The following is a 23,959-nucleotide window of genomic DNA, read 5'->3' as shown; positions in this document are numbered from 1 at the left end:
TAATTGAAAAATCTGTATCTTACCTTTTCATGAAAGGATATGATAGTCAAACCACAGGATCCTAACTTAGTCCTCAAGAATAGCAAAGTATAAAAAGTATTATAGGCATCGCAGAGTACTCTATGGTACTAAAGATGTTGTTCTCTATGTTATTCTCTGAATCTCAGGTTCCGAAGAAATTCCATGGTGAACAATTAGATTTTAATAGGAAATATTAATTTGAAACAAAAATGCTTAATGTAACATTTGAAAGCGAAATTTTAATCTTTAAAAAATAGGATACTGAATAATATTACTTATTATAATATGTAATTAACAAACGTGTAAACATTACCTATTGTAAAGATAATGATGAAAATCAATTATTAATAATTAAAAACTTAAAAAGATACAAACCGTGAAGCAGTTCTCTGATGAGACATAGCATTGAATTTATAGGGTACAGAGGAATAACACCTGAGTCCTCAGGAATGGCAACGCATGGGGGGTATCATGGGCGAAACAGTATACTCTGTTATGTCCATGGTACTGCCATTTTGAGTTACATTAAAAAAATATACAATTGTTTTAAATCAGTCCATAAACTTACATAAAGAACGTTCCACATTCAAAGCAACGCTAATACAATGTGGATACGCGGACAAATGGGGCAAAGTTGCACGTATAAAATCGATCAGTATCCAACGAACGCGGGTGCATCCGTGCATGCATGCATATTCGAAAGTATTCAGTTTGCGACATATTAAATATCAAACGGATTGCGCGCATTTGCCGCGCCACGCTATCCGTCCCCGGCAATTAGATTCGATAGAATTCATGAGAGATTTTTTATAAAAGAAAATGGAGAATTTCTAAGGTCAGTATGGATGATTTAATTTTTTTTTTTATATGTAGTAGAAATACTATGTAAAATGTTAGAGTAGAGTAAATAATTTTAACTTTTTGCAAATTTCTACTAATTAAAAACAATTTTTTTTTATTTGTATTCTGATATTTCTCTTTTTATTTTATTATGACAGGTAATTATTTCTCTTTTCTATATTTATTTTAATTACTTATTTATAGTTTCTTTTATACCTTTTCGTGTAAATAAAAAATATTTAAAAAACATATTTAAATTTTATAAGCCAATTCCAAATTCAATTTTAAACGAATCAGCCACCTGGCGAATATCCTCCAATCGAATACCGGTCATCCAACTTACCCAATCTCCCCTTGTCCAATAACTAACCGGTTCTACCGGGCGCGTGCTGACCAATACACCCTTGCCTCCTCACGCGCACAACTGGTCAAGCGTGACACCCCTGTGTCCACGCGTTCGTTTTATAGCACATAAATTGATGCTGTATCTCAGATCCGTTTGACTTCATACAGATAAATATCTTTTATGTCTATTTACAGGTACTTGTATCATAAAAGGCGGTTTGACACAGCCCATACATTTGGCCACTTTGTGGTCAACTTGACAGGGGATAAATGGACACCAAAGATTCGTCTCCCTTATAAATTCGTTTTATGCGTTTAGTCGCGTGTTTAACCTGTTCTCGTAATGACAGTAGAATAAATATTTGTTTATTATTTCTTTAAAAGAATTTCGTAATAAAATATCTGGTGATTATTTTAATCTTATTCAAATAAAAAGTTCTCAATTTACTTATATTTTTGCATGTATATGAGTGTATGCATGTGTGTGCGTGTGTGTGTGTGTGTGTGTGTGTGTGTGTGTTTGTGTGTGTGTGTGTGTGTGTGTGTGTGTGTGTGTGTGTGTGTGTTTGCAATCGACAAGTTTGATGTGTGTGTAGATACTTATCGTATTTTATTTTTAAATAAAATGGAATAATGCTTGTCAATAGATTGGTGTGTGATTTATTTTACTTATTATTTTTTCTGTTTATATATCTATCTATTCTTGTTATACAAACAAAGAAACAAATTAAAATGACACTACAATTTACCCTGTATTTTCAACATAAATTTATTCAAACAATATCGTAGGACACAACTATTTATCTATAAAGAAATTAAACAATCTTAAAGTAAGAATAGTAAAAGAGTTTGATGTAAAATCAAGAGCATGATTACATTTTAATTAGAATTAATTAGAACTACCATTTGATGCAATAGGTAAAACATAAGTATCTGTTAATATTAAGAATGAATATGAAAAAAAATATTAACACGGTAGTCTAAATAAAATAATTGGAAAACAATTCTATTTAAACAATAACCTTTATTCAGTCCATACAGACATTTGGTCTGGAGGCGAGAGTGCAGAGGGTACTCCAACACTCTGCCGCTCATAATCCCGCCCTAATGCCCTGTCCTCTGCAAGGGACATTTCCATTTATTATTGAGCACTTAATTTATGTGTTTTGTTATGGACCGACTACTGGAGCAATTACCCTGAAGAAACTGGATGAACTCGCTATCAAATATACCCTATTTTCGATTTTAAAATAAGGACGTTAAAGTTGGAATCGCTTTAAAAATAAACTGATGTTATGTCTTTTTGAATTTAAAGCAAAAAACTTACGTCACTGGACGCTTTAAAGTTGAGCGCACCGAACGAATAGCGACTTTTTGCAATAGTGCAAAATGCAGCTTTTAGTTTAACAACACTTTATTCTTTTATATCGCTTTAGCGTCGAAAATATTAAATTTAAAAACAAAGTCGACGATTCAACATTCTGATTTATAGCTAAATAATCAGATAATAAAGTCCGGTTTTGAACAAAGATGTCAGTTATATGAGACTTTTTGATCGATTCATTGATCACTTAAGGATTGTTTAGACAATGTACCGAGCAATCCGTTCGCTTCAGAGCCAGGTTTTGTTCAAGAAGGGGTGAAATGACATTTGGGATAACAGTAAATCCCTTGGAGTTTGGAGGTCATTTTTCAATATGAGAAAATTTGAGTGCTTAAGTATAGAAGTGAATTGTACACACACATTAACATTTCAACATAGGGGGTATCATAGGCGAAACAGTATACTCTGTTATGTCCATGGTACTGCTCATGTCTATAGGTTACCACTTTCCATCAGGTGGGCCGTCAGCTTTTTTGCCATTCTAATTTGTATAAAAAAAAATCTAATACAACATAAAAATTACAAACGCCAGCAAACCAATATTCGCTGCGGAAGCATCTTTAAAAATGGTTTACACTGACCAATCTATCCTGCGGTCGATTTCTAGTTATTTTATTAAAAAAAAAAGTAAATAATCATAATATACAAAAAAAAAATTCAAATTTTATCTATGTTCGTTGTTTGGGATAAATCATGGTGTTTCGATATATTACTGGGTGTCAGTATAGTATAACAACATGGTATTACGACTGATACTATAATAATAATAGGCAGTAATGTAATAAATATAATAAAAATAATATAAGGTATTTATTTCCAATTAATAAGAGCAAAGTCATAATTAGTATAGCTAATTAAGAATACAGCCACAATTTCAATTTAATACCTAATAATTAAAATCCCACTAAAAAACCATATTTAATTGTGACAAAACCAGTTATTTAGATCTGAAAATTAAACTACTAAACCGATTTTGATAAACTTTCTATGGAACTAATCTGAAAGTATATCCTTTCCGATAACAAAATAATTTTCCAAAGTCGGTTAAGAATGATAAGAGAACCTACTTGTTTTTAAAGTCGATTTAATGAGGTACACAATTAAGGTATAATTTTTGAAGAAAATTAAAAAAAAACGATAGCTATCCGTTTGTATCTACCAATAAAACTACAATAAAATAATACATTCTTGAAAATAAACATTATTATAATGTTTCGAGCACTTTTCTAAAGTAATAAAATAATGAGTCAGCAGAAAGTGCTCTAATATGATATTCCATATGTAAGAGAGCTCTTCAAACACGCCGCTTACATATAAAGCTTATGAAAGCATAAAAAATCAAGAAATTTTCATGTGAACCGAAACACATGGAGAATAAACAGACGAAGTAGATACTTACAAAAATATGAAATTCACCACAACATTTGCTAGGGACGTGGGCGGCGTACAGTTGGCAAAAAAAGGTAAAGATTACATTGATAAAATAATTTATACAGTTTTACAGGTGGTGGTGGTGTCGTTTCCTGCCTTTAAACCAATACTTGCAAAACAAGCGTGCCTGACTCTAAATATCCATGCATAAGATATATTATGAATGAAGTCTGCCATATATCTGAATATAATTTGTTTGTCATATAAATGACATATTTAATTCATAATAATATTTACAATAATAAACTTGATTTATCTAATAATTTAAATAACCCTTGTACTACTCTGTATTGTTACTACAAATGTAAAATCAACTTTTGTTGAAAGAAGCAACAGTTAAGTTTCTTGCTCGTTTTTATCAGCTGACATTATATTTCGAATGGGCGGTAGATTAATAAAAAAATGACTACTCAAAATTGCTTGTAATAAAGTTAACTTTTTAAGAAAAAGTTATTAGGTGAAAATTTTACTGGAAATATCTAACTTACAGGTCTATAATTATTTTATACTTAAGCGTCTTTTAACTGTTACGTGATATTCAGAGTTCGAAACGAATTGCCATACAAATAACACAATTGTAATGTCTATAAAACGTAATTCAAACAAAATAAAATTTATCTTACTTCCCCACATAAAAAAAATAATTGTGGCAATATTATAATTAATTTCAATTGTGTTTGTCAAACCAGTTATTTGATTTAAAAACTAAACTACTGATTCTATTTTAATAAAATTTCTATAAGATTAATCAATAAGTATATTCTTTCAGATAAAAAAGATATGTCCAAACCTGTTTACAGTTAACGAAGTTATAAGGTAACAAAAATAACAAAAATAGAACCGAATTTAGAGCCTCATTCTTATTGTGGTCATTTGAAAATTTAAAAATAGGCTCAAACGATTGGGTTGACAGGAAATATACTCGATCGTTCATAGAGTCTATAAATGTTTTTATAATAAACTTCCAAACAATGTTTTAAAATGAAATGAAAGAAAATTATATATATATATTTAAAAACAATTCTTTTTACTAAAGCATATTATAAAATAAATTACTAATTAAATAAAAATAATCCGTGGATTTGGATTTCGTATTAATTTGAAAGGTATAATAATTACTTTTTTCTTCTGATTTTAATGACTGTTAATTAATTAAATCAATATTTTCTATGGAGATTATTCCTGAGATAATAACTATATTTTAAAGGACATGTCGTAAGAGTCTCTAACAGATCTATATTTCTTAATATATTGACATATATACAAACATATAAACAAAAATAAATATATACAAATTAAGAACGAAATTAATATTATCGGCCAAATAATCGAAAACAAAGATTTTTCTGCTCACCGTACTTGTTCACTCGTCCATAATGCGAGTTGATAGGTAGATGTATTAAAAAACAGTATACATTAGACATGAATACGACATAATATCGTGCCCGATACGACATATAACACAGGTATAGTGCAAACTATGTGATAGGATTACTTGCTACTTTACACTGTACTTACTCACCTGGATATGGCGTTCTTCATATTAGATTTGCCACAACAAGATTATAAGGGGCGAAAGATGTCGTTTCCCTAATATAATACTTACTAACATTAAAATATGAAAGGGAATTTGTTTGTAATCTTTTAGCGCCTTAACGGTTCTAGGGTGTGATTATTTTTTTAATGGACGCTAATGGATTGGTAGCCCCGCTTGCACTAACGGTATACGCTGGCGTGGTATCAATGAAGGATAATCGATGAGAATGAAAAGGCAGGTCAGTTAGCCCATCTTGATGAATACACCTGGAATTAGGGGGAAAAGAGATTGTTAGTAATGGAGACTGAGAATCCCACTGCTAGCAATATACCCAACCAGGTCGACCTCCTCGCGGTTCTCCCTGGAAACTATCATGGTTAATTCCTAATGAATTCATCATGATGGGCTAACTGTCCTGTTTTCATTCTCATTTATTACCCTTCACTGGTGCTTCGCCAGCGTATTCCGTTAGCGCAGGCGGGGTTACCATACCATTTTCACCCATCAAAAGAAAAAAAACCTGAAATTTAGCACGATGGTTTCTAGGGGGGACCACGTGGAGGTCGACCTGTCCGGGTGTATTGCTAGCAATAGGACTGGTGGTTCACATTACTAACAATCCCCCTCCCCCAGATTGTGATGTTTGTAAGTAATTACCACACAATTACATAAATTGCCTGATCCTCAAGCTATGTGTATAGTGTTTTGAGGAACCAAGCAACAAACTTTATTTTTATGTAACTTACTTTTTTTTTACCAGAGGGAGACTTTGTACAGAAGTCGACTGCTTGGGTACCTCTGTCCCATTCATGTTTCTACCGTGAAGCAGTTGTGTTTGCATAGCTGTATTTCAATTTGAAGGGTGGGATATGGCGTGAATTTACAGGGTACAGAGGAATAACATCTGAGTCCTCAGGAATGGCAACGTATGGGGGGTATCATGGGCGAAACAGTATACTCTGTTATGTCCATGGTACTGCTTATGTCTCTAGGCGACGGTTACCATTATTCATCAGGTGGGCCATCAGCTTGATTGCCATTCTAAGTAGTAAAAAAAAAAAAACAGGAGAAAAGGTCAGGTCTGTCTTTTTTCTGTGAAATTTGTAGAGAAAATAAATAAATCTATTAAATCTATATTACAAGAAAAAAACCAGCACGCATAAATGGAACACAAAAAAAAATTAGACAGAAAACATTCAATCAATTTAATTTAGACATTTCTATCAATATTGTTTATTTACAAAATTTGAAAAAATATGACGTCGAGACTCTGAGATTTTTTGTCTTATTTTTTCTGTATTACTCTTTCTATCTGTCACGTATGTGAAGTCACAGTATATACCTATGTTACTGTATAAATCGCAGATTGGCATTTTTTAAATGGCGTCCCATCACTCACGTTACGGGGCCGTCCGTGTAGGCGGAGCGGATACCATTAGTTACCTATTGACGCACCGACAGACAGACAGACCGCTGCATAATCTGTCCTATCGCAAATTTACTATATAAATTCGAATTTTTGTTTTCTCAGTAATACCTGAAATGTGAAAGTTATTATGTTTATTTGTTTGTCACCTCTTTACGTCGTAACTACTCAACCAGTTGTTATAAGTATCATATATTCAATTTTATTATTATGATTTCAGCCGTTAACTGTCCACTGCTGAACATAAGCCTTTCCCATAAGGGGAGTTTTGCCAGTAGTTGCCACGCTTGGCAGGCGATTTTTTTTAATGGGTGATAATGAAATAGTAACCCCACCTGCGCTATCGGTATACGCTGGCGGGACACCAACGAGGGATGATATGTGACGATGAAAGCAGGTCAGTTAGCCCATCGTGACGAATTCCACTAGAATTAACCACAATGATTTCCAGGGGGAACCGCGTGGTGGTCGACCTGACTTTGGGCTTGTTAGCCGCAGTCAGCCTTTAAGAGGGACGCTGCTGCTCATCCCTTGCCCTCTCTTAGTCGCGACTCTCATGGGAAAAGGTGTGAAAATTTTAAATAAAATAAATGATGATATCATACAATGATGATTATAATATGCATATATAAATATAAAGGAATATATATATGTATTTATTTTTTTATTTTTTATACGACTTAGAATGGCAAACAAGCTGACGGCCCACCTGATGGAAATTGGTAACCGTCGCCTATAGACATGAGCAGTACCATAGACATAATAGAGTATACTGTTTCGCCCATGATACCCCCCATGCGTTTCTATTCCTGAGGACTCTGGTGTTATTCCTCTGTACTCTATAAATTCACGCCTTCAAACCGAAACATAGCTATGCAACCACAACTGCTTAACGGTAGAAACACGAATAGGACAGAGGTACCCAAGCAATCGACTTTTGTACAAAGTTTCCCTCTGAAATGTACACATACACAAGATAAATATATAAAATGAAAAATATAATAACTAGCTACAATTATTTTAATGACTTCACGATAATAAGCCAATTGAGAAGTCCCGTATATACAATTTGAGACTATAGCATTTTACTTTATTTCCTAACTATATTATAATACTACAAACACAAATATATTACTGGTGACTCGTGAGTGTTCCTTACTGCAGTGTCGGAACATCGTCATGATAAATACGATCATAAGCCAAAACTCGAAAAACTGGACCCCTGTAACTGTGCACCATTTGTCTTGAGCTGTAACGTCTTCAGTTTAACCCAATATAGTCGGTCCTAAGTAAACTTTAGGTAAACTTAAACGGCCGAGTCCCTTTCTCGGCCACATTCTAAATAAATAACATCTAATGGGGGACATTCATCAGTGTTTCCACGTTTTTAGGTAGGTAGACCTCACTCCCCCTGTCTGCCGTTTTGGGAAACTCTTTTGCGAACACATGCCAAATAGGAGCAAACGAAATTTACACTTGAATAATACAATATAGAGACCAAATTCAGTTAGAATGTTTTTGTACAAAATGCTTTCGTAAAATATACAGATTAGCGCTGGCGAGTGCAGAGATATGAGGGGCCAGTAGGCGGTGGGGTGGGACAGGGGTCCACCCAACTCGCCCCCTTGTTATTTTTTGTTGCATTTTTTGCGTGAGTGCGTGCACGATTTTTTGGTCGTGTTGATATATTAATTGGTGTTATTTTCTTATATTCTATTATTTTGTGTACATGTTTAAAGTTATTTTTATTTTATAATTATGTGTAAGTATGTGATTTGTTTATAATTATTTAAAATGTATGTTAAATACGTTTGTGTTTTTTAGTAAATAGGTATGTCAATATATGTATATATATATATATATATATATATATATATATATATATATATTGATACTAAGTAAAAAATACATTTTTATTATTTTGGTAAGTATATTTTGCTTCACAAAAACAAAAATTATAATACATTATTAAAACTCTGCGATAGTTTTCATCTTAATTTTCGCGAGTAGAGTCAACGTTATAGCTTAGTTATTCTACCCCTAGACAATTGCCATACGAGTCTATTGATAAATATGTTATGGTTGTTGGGTACTTACATTAAATAGAAAGAGACAATGACGTTTGGCTTCTTGTTCTATCCCATGCGTGAAGTGACGAAAACATGTCTAACGGTAGATTTGCTTACTACTTATCTAGGGAGGCTGTTTATTCTAAAGTGACAACAGTATGACCGCGGGCGCGGCCTGGGTCCCTGGCTGGACGTGTCGACGATAATGTCACATGATCACGTGATGAGGGTAAACACGTGTAAGCAAAAAAATAAGTACGGGAGGCCCTAAATTTCATGTCATTTTCGACCCATCTTTCTTTCAAAAACTGTTTTTTTTTACTGTTAGAATACTGTTTTCAAAAGTTATTAATGAATTTGATTTTACCATATTTACATATACTTAGTAATCATACCGAACTGTTACCAATACACCAACAAAATTCAAATATACTTATTTATTATATACCAGTACAATTAAAATAAAAAAAGTAGAATGCAAATCGTTTTTCGAAATCTCCCAACTATAAATAGATATCAGATAATACAAAATCTATACCTGCTATTTTTCTTGACAGCGGCGTGACGCACCGTGTCGTATTCCCTAAAATATCGTCGAGTCCAATGATTGTTGACTTATCCGTCATACTCGTGAACGGGTACTGCTTATAAGGACAGTTCTGCATATGTTGAATTGTTTATTTTCCATTTAATAATACATACAAATAGTCACAGAACCCATGCAAATGTAAAATCATCTTGTACCTACATAATAATTTGAAAAGAGTAACTGTTTAATTTCTTATGGGTTTTTCTCACCAGATAACATCCCGAACCCATCAATACGATTATAAAAAAATAAAGATTTAAAAGAGCTTGCAAACATGTCTATTTAAATAAAGAATATTTCTGTTCTATTCTATTTCTATTCTATTCTTCTAATTTATTATAACATACAATATTAAGTAATGTATCTGTCGTTTGTAGAGAAATTATTAATTAAAGGTAACAATTCTAAAGGGAGACAGAAATTCGGAACCATTCGCACTGACTGGACATGTTAAGATAACGTCGCCTGTTGAAGGTAGACATAATGTTGCAAGTGAAAAAAAAAAAAAACAAATAAATAAGTGTATTATTAAAAACAAATCCACAATTCCAATTGTTCTTACCCACTCACGAAGGAAGTGAGGCACTCGTGTTTAGCTGTATATTTGTATGTATTTAAAGGCACGTGCCGGATTCGTGTTTTTTTTTTTTTTTTAATAAATTACGATCCATGTTTTCTTTTTAATGGGTGATAATGGAATGGTAACTCCGCCTGCGCTTTCGGTATACACTGGCGGGGCACCAGTGATAGATGATCGGTGACAATGAAAGCAGGTCAGTTAGCTCATCGTGACAAATTCCACTAGAATTAACCACTATGGTTTCCAGGGGGAACCGCGTGGAGGTCGACCTGACAGGGTGTATTGCTAGCAATAGGTCAGTTAGACTCCATTATCAACAATCCCTTTCTCCCCTTACAATCCACGTTACTATTTGATAATATCACTTTCTGTAGGTGAAAGATTTTTTTTATTAAATGGTTAAAAAAATCTAGTCTTTCCTGTTTACAACATTAATGTAACGTATTGCCTAAAAGATAAAGGTCAAATTCAAATATATAATTTCTAATAATATATGCATCACATTGATATTATTAGAAAAAATACCTGCACTCTTTCATAAAATATTGTAATAAATATTTGATTGATAATAACATTTTATTTATTAACTGATAGAGTTATGAAATACGAAACATAAAACAAAAACTAATACAATCGAATTGAGAACCTCTTCTTTTTGAAGTAGGTTGAAAATTAATATAGGACTAACACTCTTATAGATATATATATCCTATTGGTTGTAAAAAATATTAAAGTCGATTCAGGATTGGCGAAGATATCGCGCAACATACACACAAAAAAAAGACAAATTGGAGACCATCTCTTTTTGAAATTCGCTTAAAAATATAACACAATTTCTAAGCGATTCAATATGTCTCTTCGAAACAGGATCACAAAGAACTTTGTGAGTAGTGCTGCACAAATAGTGTAATGTTACGAATTTGTACCGCAACCGACCGGTAACAAGTTGCGCTGTATTTCAGCAAGTTCCTTATTGAGGGGGTGACCATAAAAAAATGGGACATTCTTGATTCGAAACGAAACGAGAAATATAATAATTACAATTGAGGTGTTTTGAACTTTATGTCCGTACATTTCAAGATTGGAAAATGATGCTTTTATAGTATTATAGCTCACATTTTAGTATTCGTTTTTATAGAAAAATTTTACCGGTAAAACCTAAGAAGGTGAAAGTGCAACTGTAATGTAATTACATTGTACAAAATAATGCATAATGTAGTGCAAAATTTCAATAGATGGACGCTCTATTAATGTAACCTATAACGTAGTCCCTTACTTCGCTTTAATAAAATAATATTTAATTAATTCTAATTACACTATAGGTCCATATCTCCAAAATAATCCAAACATACATACACCCGAAAAACATCATTCTCTTCTCTTCGACAGAAAAGAGAATTGTAAAGTGTAAAATTTAGTTCTAGCTACTTTGAGAAATTATTATCTAGTAATAGATAAATAAATAAATTATTAAATAAATAAATAATACATTACAGATTTTTAGAGTAAGAAGCGAACAAGGAGAACAATTAAAAGAGAGCAAGACAAGCAAAACTTAAAACAAATAAATGCCCAGCAATGGGACGTTAATGAATTGTTTTAATGCATAAATCTTTTAATTATATTATATATTAAAAAGAGTAGTAGTAATGGAAAAAATTATATTTAATACAATTTCGTACAGACCGTTGACTGTTATTAGTAGAAATACTTTATTTGTCCCACCATTTAACAAACTGAATGGACACAGTAACCAAACATCTGCCAAAGAGTAGAGGCAACGGTAACTAAATGGAACTAAATTCCTCGCGTTTCCAATGCTATTGCCGAGCGTCCAGTTGAAATGTACATTCCAACTGCAAACTAGTTAACATTGCATATAAAATTTAAAAAGGCTTTACTATCTCGTACTAGATATCTAGAATAGAATAGGACAGAACTTCACGATCTTTGTTAAGCAACGGTAGATGCTTGCTTTGGGTAATGAGGTTTCGGATTCGATTCTCGGTCGAGCCAATTTAAAAAACGAATTTTTCCAAGTTGGCTCATGTCTGAATGATCTGGATTTTGGATTCTGTTCATAACCTGGCTCCTCATAACACAGGGTATTCTATCTTGAGGACCAGTGATTGGTATGATTGGATGGCAGTTATATAAAAAAAATACTTATTTTTCGGTTTGTCCAATGATTGATTGGTAGAGAACACCGTTCAGTGTTAATTTTGCCGAAAAATATGTACAATATTTTTATCGCAATAAAGTTGAAATAAATAAATAGATATTTGTAATTTACTTATTTTATAACCTAATGCTGTATATGTGGAAGTAATTTTTAGCGTTTTTTTTTTTTCATTTAGATGTTTTGACCACTAAGTTAATCGTCACAAAATTTGACAACCACGTACTATATGGGATGGTGATTTAACAATTAAACATACTATCTGTATCTCATGGCTTTGCCCTCGTAAGTAAGTATAAAGTACTCTATGTATAAACCTGGATACTGTCTATTTGTATACCAAATATTTAAATTTCCACTGCTGACTATAGGCCTCTCCCCTAGAATGACATAAGGTACGATCCCGAGACAGATGCATTCACTAACTCCCTAGAATGTATCCGAAGTCGTTCCTCTATCTAGTGGACAGTGTTTTCTATCGTTTAAATAAAAAAAATCGACTAATTGATCGAATGTTCTCGATCCGTTACTAATTTCATTTATAAAGTATTCTTGTGATAATTTCAATAAAACTTGGTTAACTTTTTATTATGTTTTACTCGTCATCATCATTTCAGCCGTTAACTGTCTACTATTGAACATAATTTTTCTCCAGAAGGGGAGTTTTGCATGTTGTTACCACGCTTAACAAGTGGATTGACAACCGCAGTTAGGCTTTTAGAGTTGTTCTAAGAAAGACGCTGCTGCCCATCCCTCTGCCATTATGTTCCTTTAGTCGCCTCTTACGACACCTACAGGAAAGGAAGGGTCTATTTTATGCCGGGACCACACAGCCGATTTGTTTTATTAAAACACATTATAGCACTGTCTACTATTACCATAATTCACCTTCAAGATCAACCCCCATTAGATTTCCGATCACACACTGAGCTATATTCATAAAACGCCTATCAAGGGCCGCGCGTAAAAACCAGTGAAACAAGACACCCGTCTTTGTTTTCATTGTAAGCGTACGTAACAAAAACAAAAGAAAATGGCTCTATTATGTGAAAACAACCCGGAGACTACCACGGTTATTTTCACCCGTGGGTAGAATTCATACGATATATTCAGTATTGTGATAACCAATTTCATTTGGACCCCCATATGTGGGTATGCGACCGTTTCGGCGTCCTGTAAACGTTTTATTGGGGGAAGTGTGGGAGGTCAGGTTAGGATGGTTGTTGAAACATATTTTGGATATCCAAAAGTATAAATTTTGGCGGTAAGCTATCGTCTTACTTTTTATATTCGAAAGAATCGCGGCATCGCGAATGGCCCACTGTTTTCAAGACAAACATGCTTTATGACACGTGTTATAAGAAATGTTATTGTAAAACCTTTGAGCAGATTATAGAAGATTGTTGACTGGTAAGGTTTGTTTAAATTTATTCATATATTTACATTATCCTCCGTATTCTTTTTTTTTTATACAACTTATAATGGTAAACAAGCTGACGGCCCACCTGATGGAAAGTGGTAACCGTCGCCTATAGACATGATCAGTACCATAGACATAACAGAGTATACTGTTTCGTCCATGATACCCCCATACGTTGCCATTCCTAAGGACTCGGGTGTTCTTCCTCTGTACCCAGTAAATTCACGCCATATCCCACCCTTCAAACCGAAACACAACCATGCAAATACAACTGCTTCACGGTAGAAACACGAAATATTCATAAGAACTAAAATCTCCTACAGGGCTATTTTAACTATTACACTGTTTTCTCCCTTTCATTCAAACTAAAACTTTAGCATAAAAGAAAGAGACAGAACAGTTAAATAACTAATATAAGTTCATGAGAGGTTTGACGTTTTTATGACTAAGGGTGTAAGTCTGTTATGGGGTTGGTAAAAAGACACATATACATCTACTAGACACATAGCTTATGCTTATTTAAATATATAATTTGTCTTAATGTTTTATTAAAAAATTTTGTTGAGCGCTATATTATTCTTATCTACTATTATAAATGTTTGTTGTAAGTTTGTCTATTCGTTACGTAATAGCACCTTTGCCCTCCCTCAGTCTCTCTTACGACACCCACGGGAAAGGACGTAGTGGCGTATTTTATGCCAAGACCATACGGACGAAGGATGGGCAGCAGTGTTGCAGTTACTACTACTAAAAATTGTTGCTACTACTGGCAAAATCCCCTAATAGGGAATATTCAACAGTATTTTTACACCAAGCAAAACCCTCCAAGAGGGGGGAAAGGGATTGTTAGCATTGGAGTTTAACAGCCCCATTGCTAGCAATATGCCCTATTAGGTCGACCTCCACGTGGTTCCCCCTGGAAACCATCGTGAACAATTCTTGTTAAATTCGTCACGATGGGCTAACTGACCTGCTTCGCCCTCACCTATCATCCTTCACTGGTGCCCCGCCGGTGTATATCGATAGCGCAGGTGGGGTTACCATTCCATTAACAACCATTAAAAAAAGTCTCCAAGAAGGCTTATGTTCAGCACTGGATCATTAAGAGCTGATATGATGACGATGACCTTAGCACCTTCACGGCTTAACCAATCACCATGAAATCTATTTATACGAACTGTATGTGATGTAGAAGGATATAGCTTACTTTTTATCCCAGTCAAAAACGTCACACGAAGGAAGTCACAAATAAAAATTAGTTATAAAATATTATCTCAACTAATGACCACAAGGTCTTCTTTTATTTAAACTTCAATGGACAATTATACAATATAAGTAAGTGTACATTTGGTAAGCTTAACACCTAATGGCGGAGGGGAAAGGGAATGTTAGTGATGGAGACTGAGAATCCCATTGCTAGCAATATACCCAACTAGGTCAACCTCCTCGCGGTTCTCCCTGGAAACTATCATGGTTAATTCCTGATGAATTCATCATGATAGGCTAACTGGCCTGTTTTCATTCTCATCTATCACCCTTCACTGGTGCTCCGCCAGCATATCCCGTTAGCGCAGTCGGGGTTACCATACCATTTTCACCCATAAAAAAAAATACCTAATGGCGTTCTCTACCAGTCAACCATGAGGCAAGCAGAAAATTAAGTAAGCAGTGCATTTTATGTGAAAAAATTGGATTTATAATCCCATGGTGCTATTGGTGGGATATCAGAGAGTGATGATAAGTGAAGATAATTTCAGGTCAGTGGTCAATTCATTAGAAATGAACCGCGATGGTTTCCAGGAAGGACCACGTGGAATTCGTTTAACAAGATATTGCTAACAATGGGATCACTAGACTTTGTTACCAACAGTTCCCTCCCACGACTGCAGTATGAGTTATGTTGTATTTGTAATACCTAACCATTAGGCTGTTACGTCTTTAATTCTAATTAGATTTTTATATTTTTTACAATTTAAGAATGTTCATAATATTTGACTGTAACTTTTAATGAAATGTCCCAATGTTGCAATTATCTGTCAATTTCCAAAAATAATTAAACAATATACATGTTTACGATCATGTGATCCTGACAGAGAATAGGCCAACCCTTCCTTTCCCGTGGGTGTCGTAAGAGGCGACTAAGGAGGGCGAAGGATGGACAGCAGTGTCCCTCTTAAAACATTTCTAAAGCCTAACTGCCATTGCCAATCCACCTGTCAAGCGTGGCAACTACTGGCAAACCCCCCAAAGGAGAGGCTTATGTTCAGCAGTGGATAGTTAAAGGCTGACATGATAATGATGATGTGATTTAATTCAATATTTTTTTTAATCACAAATTCCATAATTTAAAATTGAAAGCTGCTGTTTTTATTTGCGGGAATAAACTGCTTTAATATACGTGATTTCTGTTCTAAATTCAAATATTTTCAATATAAGATATCTACACAACATCTCATTATTAATAGAACTGATATACCTGAAGAAGGTAAAAGCCCTTAAAATAATATAAAAAAAAAATATTAATCAATTTGCATTTGTTTACAATATAAGTGATATTGTTTGTTTGTGCAAAATCAACTCGTTGTATGGATTGTCCGGGGCGCACCAAACGTACAACCTTACGCTTCGCTGCGTTACAACTAAAATAGGTAAAATGGTATTTTCACGGGCGATTTGCACAGAATTCTGCTACCAGTACGTAAGTACATTGATTGGTTTTGTTACAGTCCTAAACCTGTTATTTTGTTTATCCTGTTTTGATGAAAACCACACAAGTATATATTTAATATTCCACTGATAAAATTGAAGATAAATATGTCTTATCTCCTTTGGTAAAAAGTATCATATTTACATACATCTGAGTACTTTTGTCGGCTGAATATCTAAGCAGGCGTATATGAAAGGTACATAAACCACGAACATAGAAAAAACATAAAGTATATTTATGAAAACTACGAGAATAAACGTTTCGGCTCCCAGCAAAGCCTCTACACGTGCTATTCGGAGAATGTACGTGGAAACTTTTGTATTTTATTGGCTGAATCTTCTCCGTGGCTTCTAAATTCGAAAGTAGATAAAAAATATAATTGCTTAATTATTAAATTAAAAGTTTTATATAAAGTTGATGTGACATGATGATGAGTCAGAATACTTCTCGAGTGGCGGTCCCACGTAGGCAAACACAGCGATTTCACGATAGTCAAATATTATTATAGATTACTAGCTTTTACCGACCACTTCATTCGCATGACCAGAATGAAAAGTAACCTATGTCTTTCTGTATAGTTGTATCCCATAGTATGTATATACGAAATTTTTTACAGTGATCGTTTAAACCGTTAAAGCGCTAATAGATAACAAATAAACAAACAAACAAACCTACTTTTACATTATTTTTTTATACTACTTAGAATGGCAAACAAGCTGACGGCCCACTTGATGGAAAGTGGTAACTGTCGCCTATAGACATGAGCAGTACCATGGACATAACAGAGTATACTGTTTCGCCCATGATACCCCCCATGCGTTGCCATTCATGAGGACTCAGGTGTTATTCCTCTGTACCCAGTAAATTCACGCCATATCCCACTCTTCAAACCGAAACACAGCCATGCAAACACAACTGCTTCACGGTTGAAACGCGAATGGGACAGAGGTACGCAAGCAATCGACTTTTGTACAAAGTCTCCCAAAATTACATTTATAATATTAGTAACTAAGTATAAGAATAGTACCTACATAATTTGAATTTGTTGATTTTGAAAATGAAATCGTAATTAGAAAACCTTTAATAAAACGCTAGTAAAATTCCAGAAATAGAATAGAAAACACTTTATTGATCATAAAATAGTTTAACATGAACAATGACTTTAATCATCATAAAATTAATATAAAACCAATATAGAAATACATCCTGTCGATTGTGAAAGGAAGAAACCGTATCGATGGCAAAAAGTGTAGTAAAAATTGTTTCAACCATGGGGATCTAACTCCGTAACATAGAAACAAAAAACTCTGAAAATTGGAATAATAAAACATATACAAGTTATATCGTGTTATAGGTTAGGCCGCGGGATACAACTAGTAATAAGTACGTAAACACTAGTTAACAACGCCATCTAGTTCCAAACTAAGCAGAGCTCATAGTACGGATAACTGATGGACATCTTAGATACTTTTGCATAAATATATTTTTTACACAGAAAACACTGAGAGTACAAACAAACAGATAAAATCATAGATACAAATATTAGTATTGTACTGTGATCAAACCCGCGACCATTAGAAGGTAAAGCAATGTATTACGCAGTTTGTATTTAAATGTATTTAAACTATATAAAAAGTTCTAATCAAATTGCCTTTAAATGTAACGCTCGACAATGTACCTATAAATACATTATTTTCATGCCAATCCCTAACGAGACCAAAACAACTCTATATTATATACCAATATATAGCAACACACACAGAGTAACCCAACAAAAGCATTTTCCTAATGCCCACGTCCTCCATCCTTAATCTTTTTGTGCCTCTAATTAAATTAACAAAACCCAGGCGCGCGGAAACTGGACACGCACACAGATGCACATTAAACTCCTTTGTACACACAGACGCACACAACATGATCAATGTAAAGTGAAAGGTGTTTATGTACGTGTGGGTGAGATCGCCGTACGTGTCTATGTGTGTGTTTTTAGTTAAGGGTCGTCATTTCTCTTGGACCCTCCCCCGTAGTGTCCGCAGAAAGGTGAGTTAAGACAGATTCACATGGAGCTGTTAGAACCTCCAATGAGTAAACATATTGTCCGTATTTTTTTAAGTATTTAATTAGAATAACTAAAGTTATATTTATATTATATACCATAGAAAAAAAATACAAGTTTTATTAAATTATAATAATCTATTAAATTAAGACTTCAATTTGATGATTGTTTTAAACCATAATTGTCTTATGTTAAGTGCCCATAAGGGTTAATCTAGTTTTAAGCTTTTTGAAGTAAGTTAATATATTTTTTACTTATTATACTATAAATATGCATTTCATGCACATTTTTTATTTTTATTTTTACGCCTTATTACTACAATGTTTGAAATTATACCTTATAATAGCGAGTAAAGTGTGATGATATCGGTTTGCATTCCTACGCGCCGTAAAGCATTATGTCTTTCATATATTGTAAGCTTCTACATTTATTTAACACAAAAAAATAAAATATTATAAAAGTAGATAAATTATCATAATAATCATTGCCAACCCCGAATTTTTTTTTATATTTTTTTAATAAATAATAATAAAATAAATATTACCATCGGGATAAATTTTAATTAAAACATTTTTACATAGAAATAATATGGGGACTATTTTTAATAAAATTGAAAATAATATTAAATGTTATTTTGAATGTTTATTTCAATATTCTTACATTTTAATTATTTTGTTTTTGTTGACTGAATTTTATGCTATTCCTAGTTTAAGTAGTTCATGTGCTGCCGGAATAGTACTGTGTCTTCTATGAAAGGAGGAAAAACTAAAATATAGTTGAATATGCCTGGCCAGCATGCTAATAATTTTAGGGGAAAATATACTCGTAAATTAATATTTTTTTTATTCCACAATGGTATTATCAACTCCGTATACATACAACAGACAAACAGACATCCCCCAGCATCCTCCCTCGGACTTTAATATTGATCAGTGTCCGGCCGCGGTCAGGTAGTCTCGGCCACCGGGCGGCGCATGCGTAGCCACCACCAAGCCACTGTTGCATATCATGTGGAGACATGCTCCTAATAAAAAAATAAGAATTCATAAAATACGAACTAGGGTTGTTCGTTTTTAATTATTTTATATTATTAAAAAAATAAGTGTACATTATTATGAGATGATATTACATATTAAACATTTTCCTTTGTTTAATATTATTAGGTTTATTATTTTTGTGTAACAAGAGAGGGTTTTGGTTTTACTTTATTATTTTAAATAATATTTTTAAATGGGCAATCCTGCATTTAGGAAACCTTAATATTCTTTTATTCTATTTCATTTAGTTATTAACCCATGATATCCCACTGCTGGGTGAAGGTCTCTCCATCTCCTCGAAAACTTCCTATTCAGTGTCACCTTAAACCAGTCTCTTCTATATGCATCTAAGTCATTATGCTATCGTTTCCTGGGCCGTCCTCGGTGAAACTGTCCAGCAGTAGGCACCTACTGGGTGAAGGGTTTGTTAGTAATGCGGACTACTAATCTCATTACTAGAAATATACCCTGTTAGGTCGACCTCCACGTAGTCCCCCCTGGAAACCATCGTGCTGAATTCTAGGTGTCTTCATCACGATGGGCTAACTGACCTGCGTTTTCATTGTCACCTATCATCTTTCACTGGTGCTCCGCCAGCGTATATCGTTAACGCAGGCGGGGTTACCACTCTATTGACATCGATTAAAAAAAAAACTGGGTAGAGATTTCGATCCACCTATGGGGACCCATATAGCTAATGTGATCCGCACAATCCCTCTAAACTTTGACCAACTTCTGACCTACATTTTTACTGTCATGTTTGTTAGATTTTTTTTCTGACAACTAAATCCGACGGGATTCAAACCTGTACCTTTTAGTAATTGTGCCACGGAAGAAATAGTTTTAATAGAATTTCGTCCAGTGAAGCTGTCAGAGATAATTTTTTTAAAATTACTATTTAAAAAATCTTCAAAATCAGTGAAAAAGCAAAGGTATCATATGGCAGATAGGAACTTTTATATAAACTTTTATGTTTTTTTTTTCATATATAATGTAACAAGATATATATAACGCGTTGAAACTTCTTACTAATATTACTTATAAACTAGCAGCAACACTCCGCTTTACTTGTCGAATCAATATATTCATTAAGGCCATATAATATATAGCCATTAAGGCACTCTATATGTAACAAAGGAACAAAGTCAATTTAACATTTATAATATTTTATATGTACACATATATAATGTACTGTAAGAAATCCCTCTATGAGATAATTGTATCATTGTTCATTAATTCTTTTTAATGTCCTATGTAAAGTATTACAATCAGGCCTTTTACAATACAATGTAATATTTTTTTAATTATGCAACTTAGAATGGCAACCAAGATGGCGGCTCGCCTGATGGAAAGTGGCAACCATCACCTATAAACATGAACAGTACCATGAACATCAAAGAATATACTGTAACGTGTACATACTTAAAAGCTGATAATACCGCCAACTTATTAATAAATTAAAACTCCAACAAACACGATTAACGTCAAAGCATCAGCCCGCGGCGTACAAATCCCTTACATAGCCCCGTATTGATACATATCCGACCGCAATATTACGTTATCTCACAGTAACATGATTTCCCTAGATTTAATATCAGAAGGAAGACCGTAAATTCCGTATCATGTAAAAGAACACTTTCAATATTGGGATTGGTATCCCTTTGGCCGTAACAAGGTTTTATTAGATCCCACTAAAGGGCATCCCCGCACAAAGGTAGCACAAGGAACCCTTTTTCTACCTTACTTCAAATATATTAACTGTCCCACTACCTTCGTAGCGAAGAGCACGTGTTACTAGATGAGACAATAATTTATAAATAAATATAAATAACCTTGGAAATAAATTTAATAGTATATTTAGTTCGTTTGGGAATTGTCACAATATTATACACTGCTCTACCCGCTGACATCAATGTTCCTTTCCACTTTGGGTTTGACTATTTTAGAGTTAACCTCATCTTTGTACATTTGCTTATCTCTGTCATATTTTTATGTATTATTAGTGTATACAATAAAGTATAAAATAAATAAATAAGGAAATACATAGGGTCAAAATTTGTGTGCTGTGGAATAATGTGTGGGTAGAAGAAAAAACATCTCTCCGAAGCAGAGACATGACAGCGCTATATCAGTCTACTCGTGACCACGGCCGGAGTAACATGGCCAAAATCGAGATCGTATCATTATATCATATCAGCCGGTAATTGTCCATTGCTGAACATAGGCTTCCCCCATACAGGAGGGTTTTGCGAATAGATGCCACGCTTAGCAGACGAGTTGGCAACTACAATTAGCCTTTAGTGGTGTTTTAAGAGGGACTCTGCTGTCTATCCCTAACGTCAAGTTTAGTTAATTCTCGTCTCTTATAAATCATGTAACATGTAAGTCTAAAATGTAATCATTAAGTTCTTTTAGAAAATAAAGTACAATTAATAAAATACTAATATACAGAATCATATATTTTTGATACTATAAATTTAAAAAAATATATTACAATTAGCGGAGATATACACACAAAATAAAATAATAAAATGAAGTCTAATTGAGAATTTGGTTTTAAAATGATTCCAAAAGCAAGAGGAGGTTCTCAATTAATTTGTATTTTTTAACTGGTAACTGATTTAGATTTTTTTTTTAATTAATACAGCTTATGCCCGTAATGGTCTCATTAGTTTTGTCACTAATTTAAACTCTTAATTTCTTTTGCGGAGCAAAATAATAGAACTCAAAATCTGAAATATTTATTAATAAAAAAAGATACTTAATTTCTACAAATATATGAATTCTAGAAATATGTAATTTAATTTTATATATAAAAATCTCATGTCGCGGTGTTTGTGGTTGAACTCCTCCGAAACGATTCTAATGTTTTTTTTTTTTTTTTATGAAATTATTTGTCTATATTATAATAGGTATCACTATATGATTAGAGTGTCTCAATCCAAAAAAAAGGGGGGGAAGGGATTGTTAGTAATGTGGACTACCAGTGCCATTATTAGCAGTATACGCTATTACGTCTACCTCTATGTGGTTCCCCTTGGAAAACCATCGTGCTGAATTCCTGGTGTATTCATCATGATGAACAAACTGACCTGTCTTGCCATTCTCACCTATCATCCCTCACTGGTGCCCCGCAAGCGTATACCGTTGACACAGGTGCGTACCATATCATTATCATCCTTTAAAAAAAATCCAGACAAATGTATTTATATGGAAGAACAACGTTTGCCGGATCAGCTAGTAATAATATAAATAGAGTCATTCCAGTAACGTTGTATCTATGGCGGGAGGGCTATTTGTATCTCGCGTTCTTTTGTCAGGGGAAATCATGCCTTATACTTATACAAGTATAGTTTAATACCGCGTTGCTATGACGTTGCGATGGTGACCGCCGATTATTTACATAGATAGGTAGCTAGCTATATGTAATACTCCTTCTAAGGTTTACGGACATTGTGATTTTTGATTAGCTTTGTTTGTTATTGGATTTGATTTTGTTGGTACAATGTAAAGTATTATTAATAAAATTCCATATTAGCTGAAGTATTTGTTATAATATAATATTATAACATGATTTTATATAAAATAAATAATTTATCCTTTCTATGTTGTTCTTCTTAATAATCACCTACATTGTAAGGTTTAGAGGATTATTTTAGTTATCCTATGGGATGTTACTGCTGAAGGTCGAATGTTGAGATTCGAATGATACATTAATATCATATCAGCCGTTAACTGTCCACTGCTGGACATAGGATTCCACCTATCGGCATAGTTTTGCCCAGTAGTTGCCATACTTGACAGGCAAGTTGGTAACCGGAGTTAGCTTTTGGTGATATTTAAAGAGGAACGCTGCTGTCCATCCCTCGATCATTAAGTTCCCTTAGTCACCTTTTATGACGCCCACGGGAAAGAAAGGGGTGGCCCATTCTGTGCGGGGACTACGCGACATAACCATACATATAGGTAGTAGATTTATGAATCAGATTTTTTTCTCCATATAAAGACAGCTTCGAATTTAAAAAAAAGAATTTGATGTCAATGTTGAAGTTGACAATATCGATTTTAAAAAAGAATCATTAGTTCAAAATTAGTGATGATCTAAAAATCTCCTTTTTAATGTCGTTTTATATGAAACTATTTATGAAAGATTGACGAAAAAGGAATCGAATCCGAACTACTACATTACGAATTACTTAATAAATTGTACTTAATAACATTTTATCCTAACTGCCATTGGCATCTATTTGATTTATTGTCAAGACAATTCAACCCTCCTCTTACATAATAACATAACAAAGTCAATAAGGGAAGCGGCCAAAAGCAGTGTTAGCAAAA

At 33.6% G+C, this 23,959-nt stretch overlaps 1 long non-coding RNA gene across 2 annotated transcripts in view; it reads right to left on the bottom strand.

Annotated features, from left to right (window-relative positions):
* LOC128200563 (uncharacterized) overlaps window positions 1-23,959 on the bottom strand; it is a 99,986-nt gene that overhangs the window by 71,801 nt on the left and 4,226 nt on the right. The window contains exon 1 of one of the 2 annotated variants that reach the window (XR_008252773.1): window positions 5,544-5,811. The exons of the other annotated variant lie outside the window; for it this stretch is intronic. This is a non-coding gene — a long non-coding RNA (uncharacterized LOC128200563). Of the gene's footprint in view, window positions 1-5,543; window positions 5,812-23,959 lie in introns of those variants that run through there. 2 annotated transcript variants of the gene reach the window in all.

The sequence above is a fragment of the Galleria mellonella genome, unplaced genomic scaffold (genome assembly GCF_026898425.1).
Source record: "Galleria mellonella isolate WM207_F2 unplaced genomic scaffold, CSIRO_AGI_GalMel_v1 utg21, whole genome shotgun sequence".
Taxonomy (NCBI): domain Eukaryota; kingdom Metazoa; phylum Arthropoda; class Insecta; order Lepidoptera; family Pyralidae; genus Galleria; species Galleria mellonella.
The sequence above is the reverse complement of the archived record's forward strand: the minus strand, read 5'-3'. Positions and strand labels throughout refer to the sequence as shown.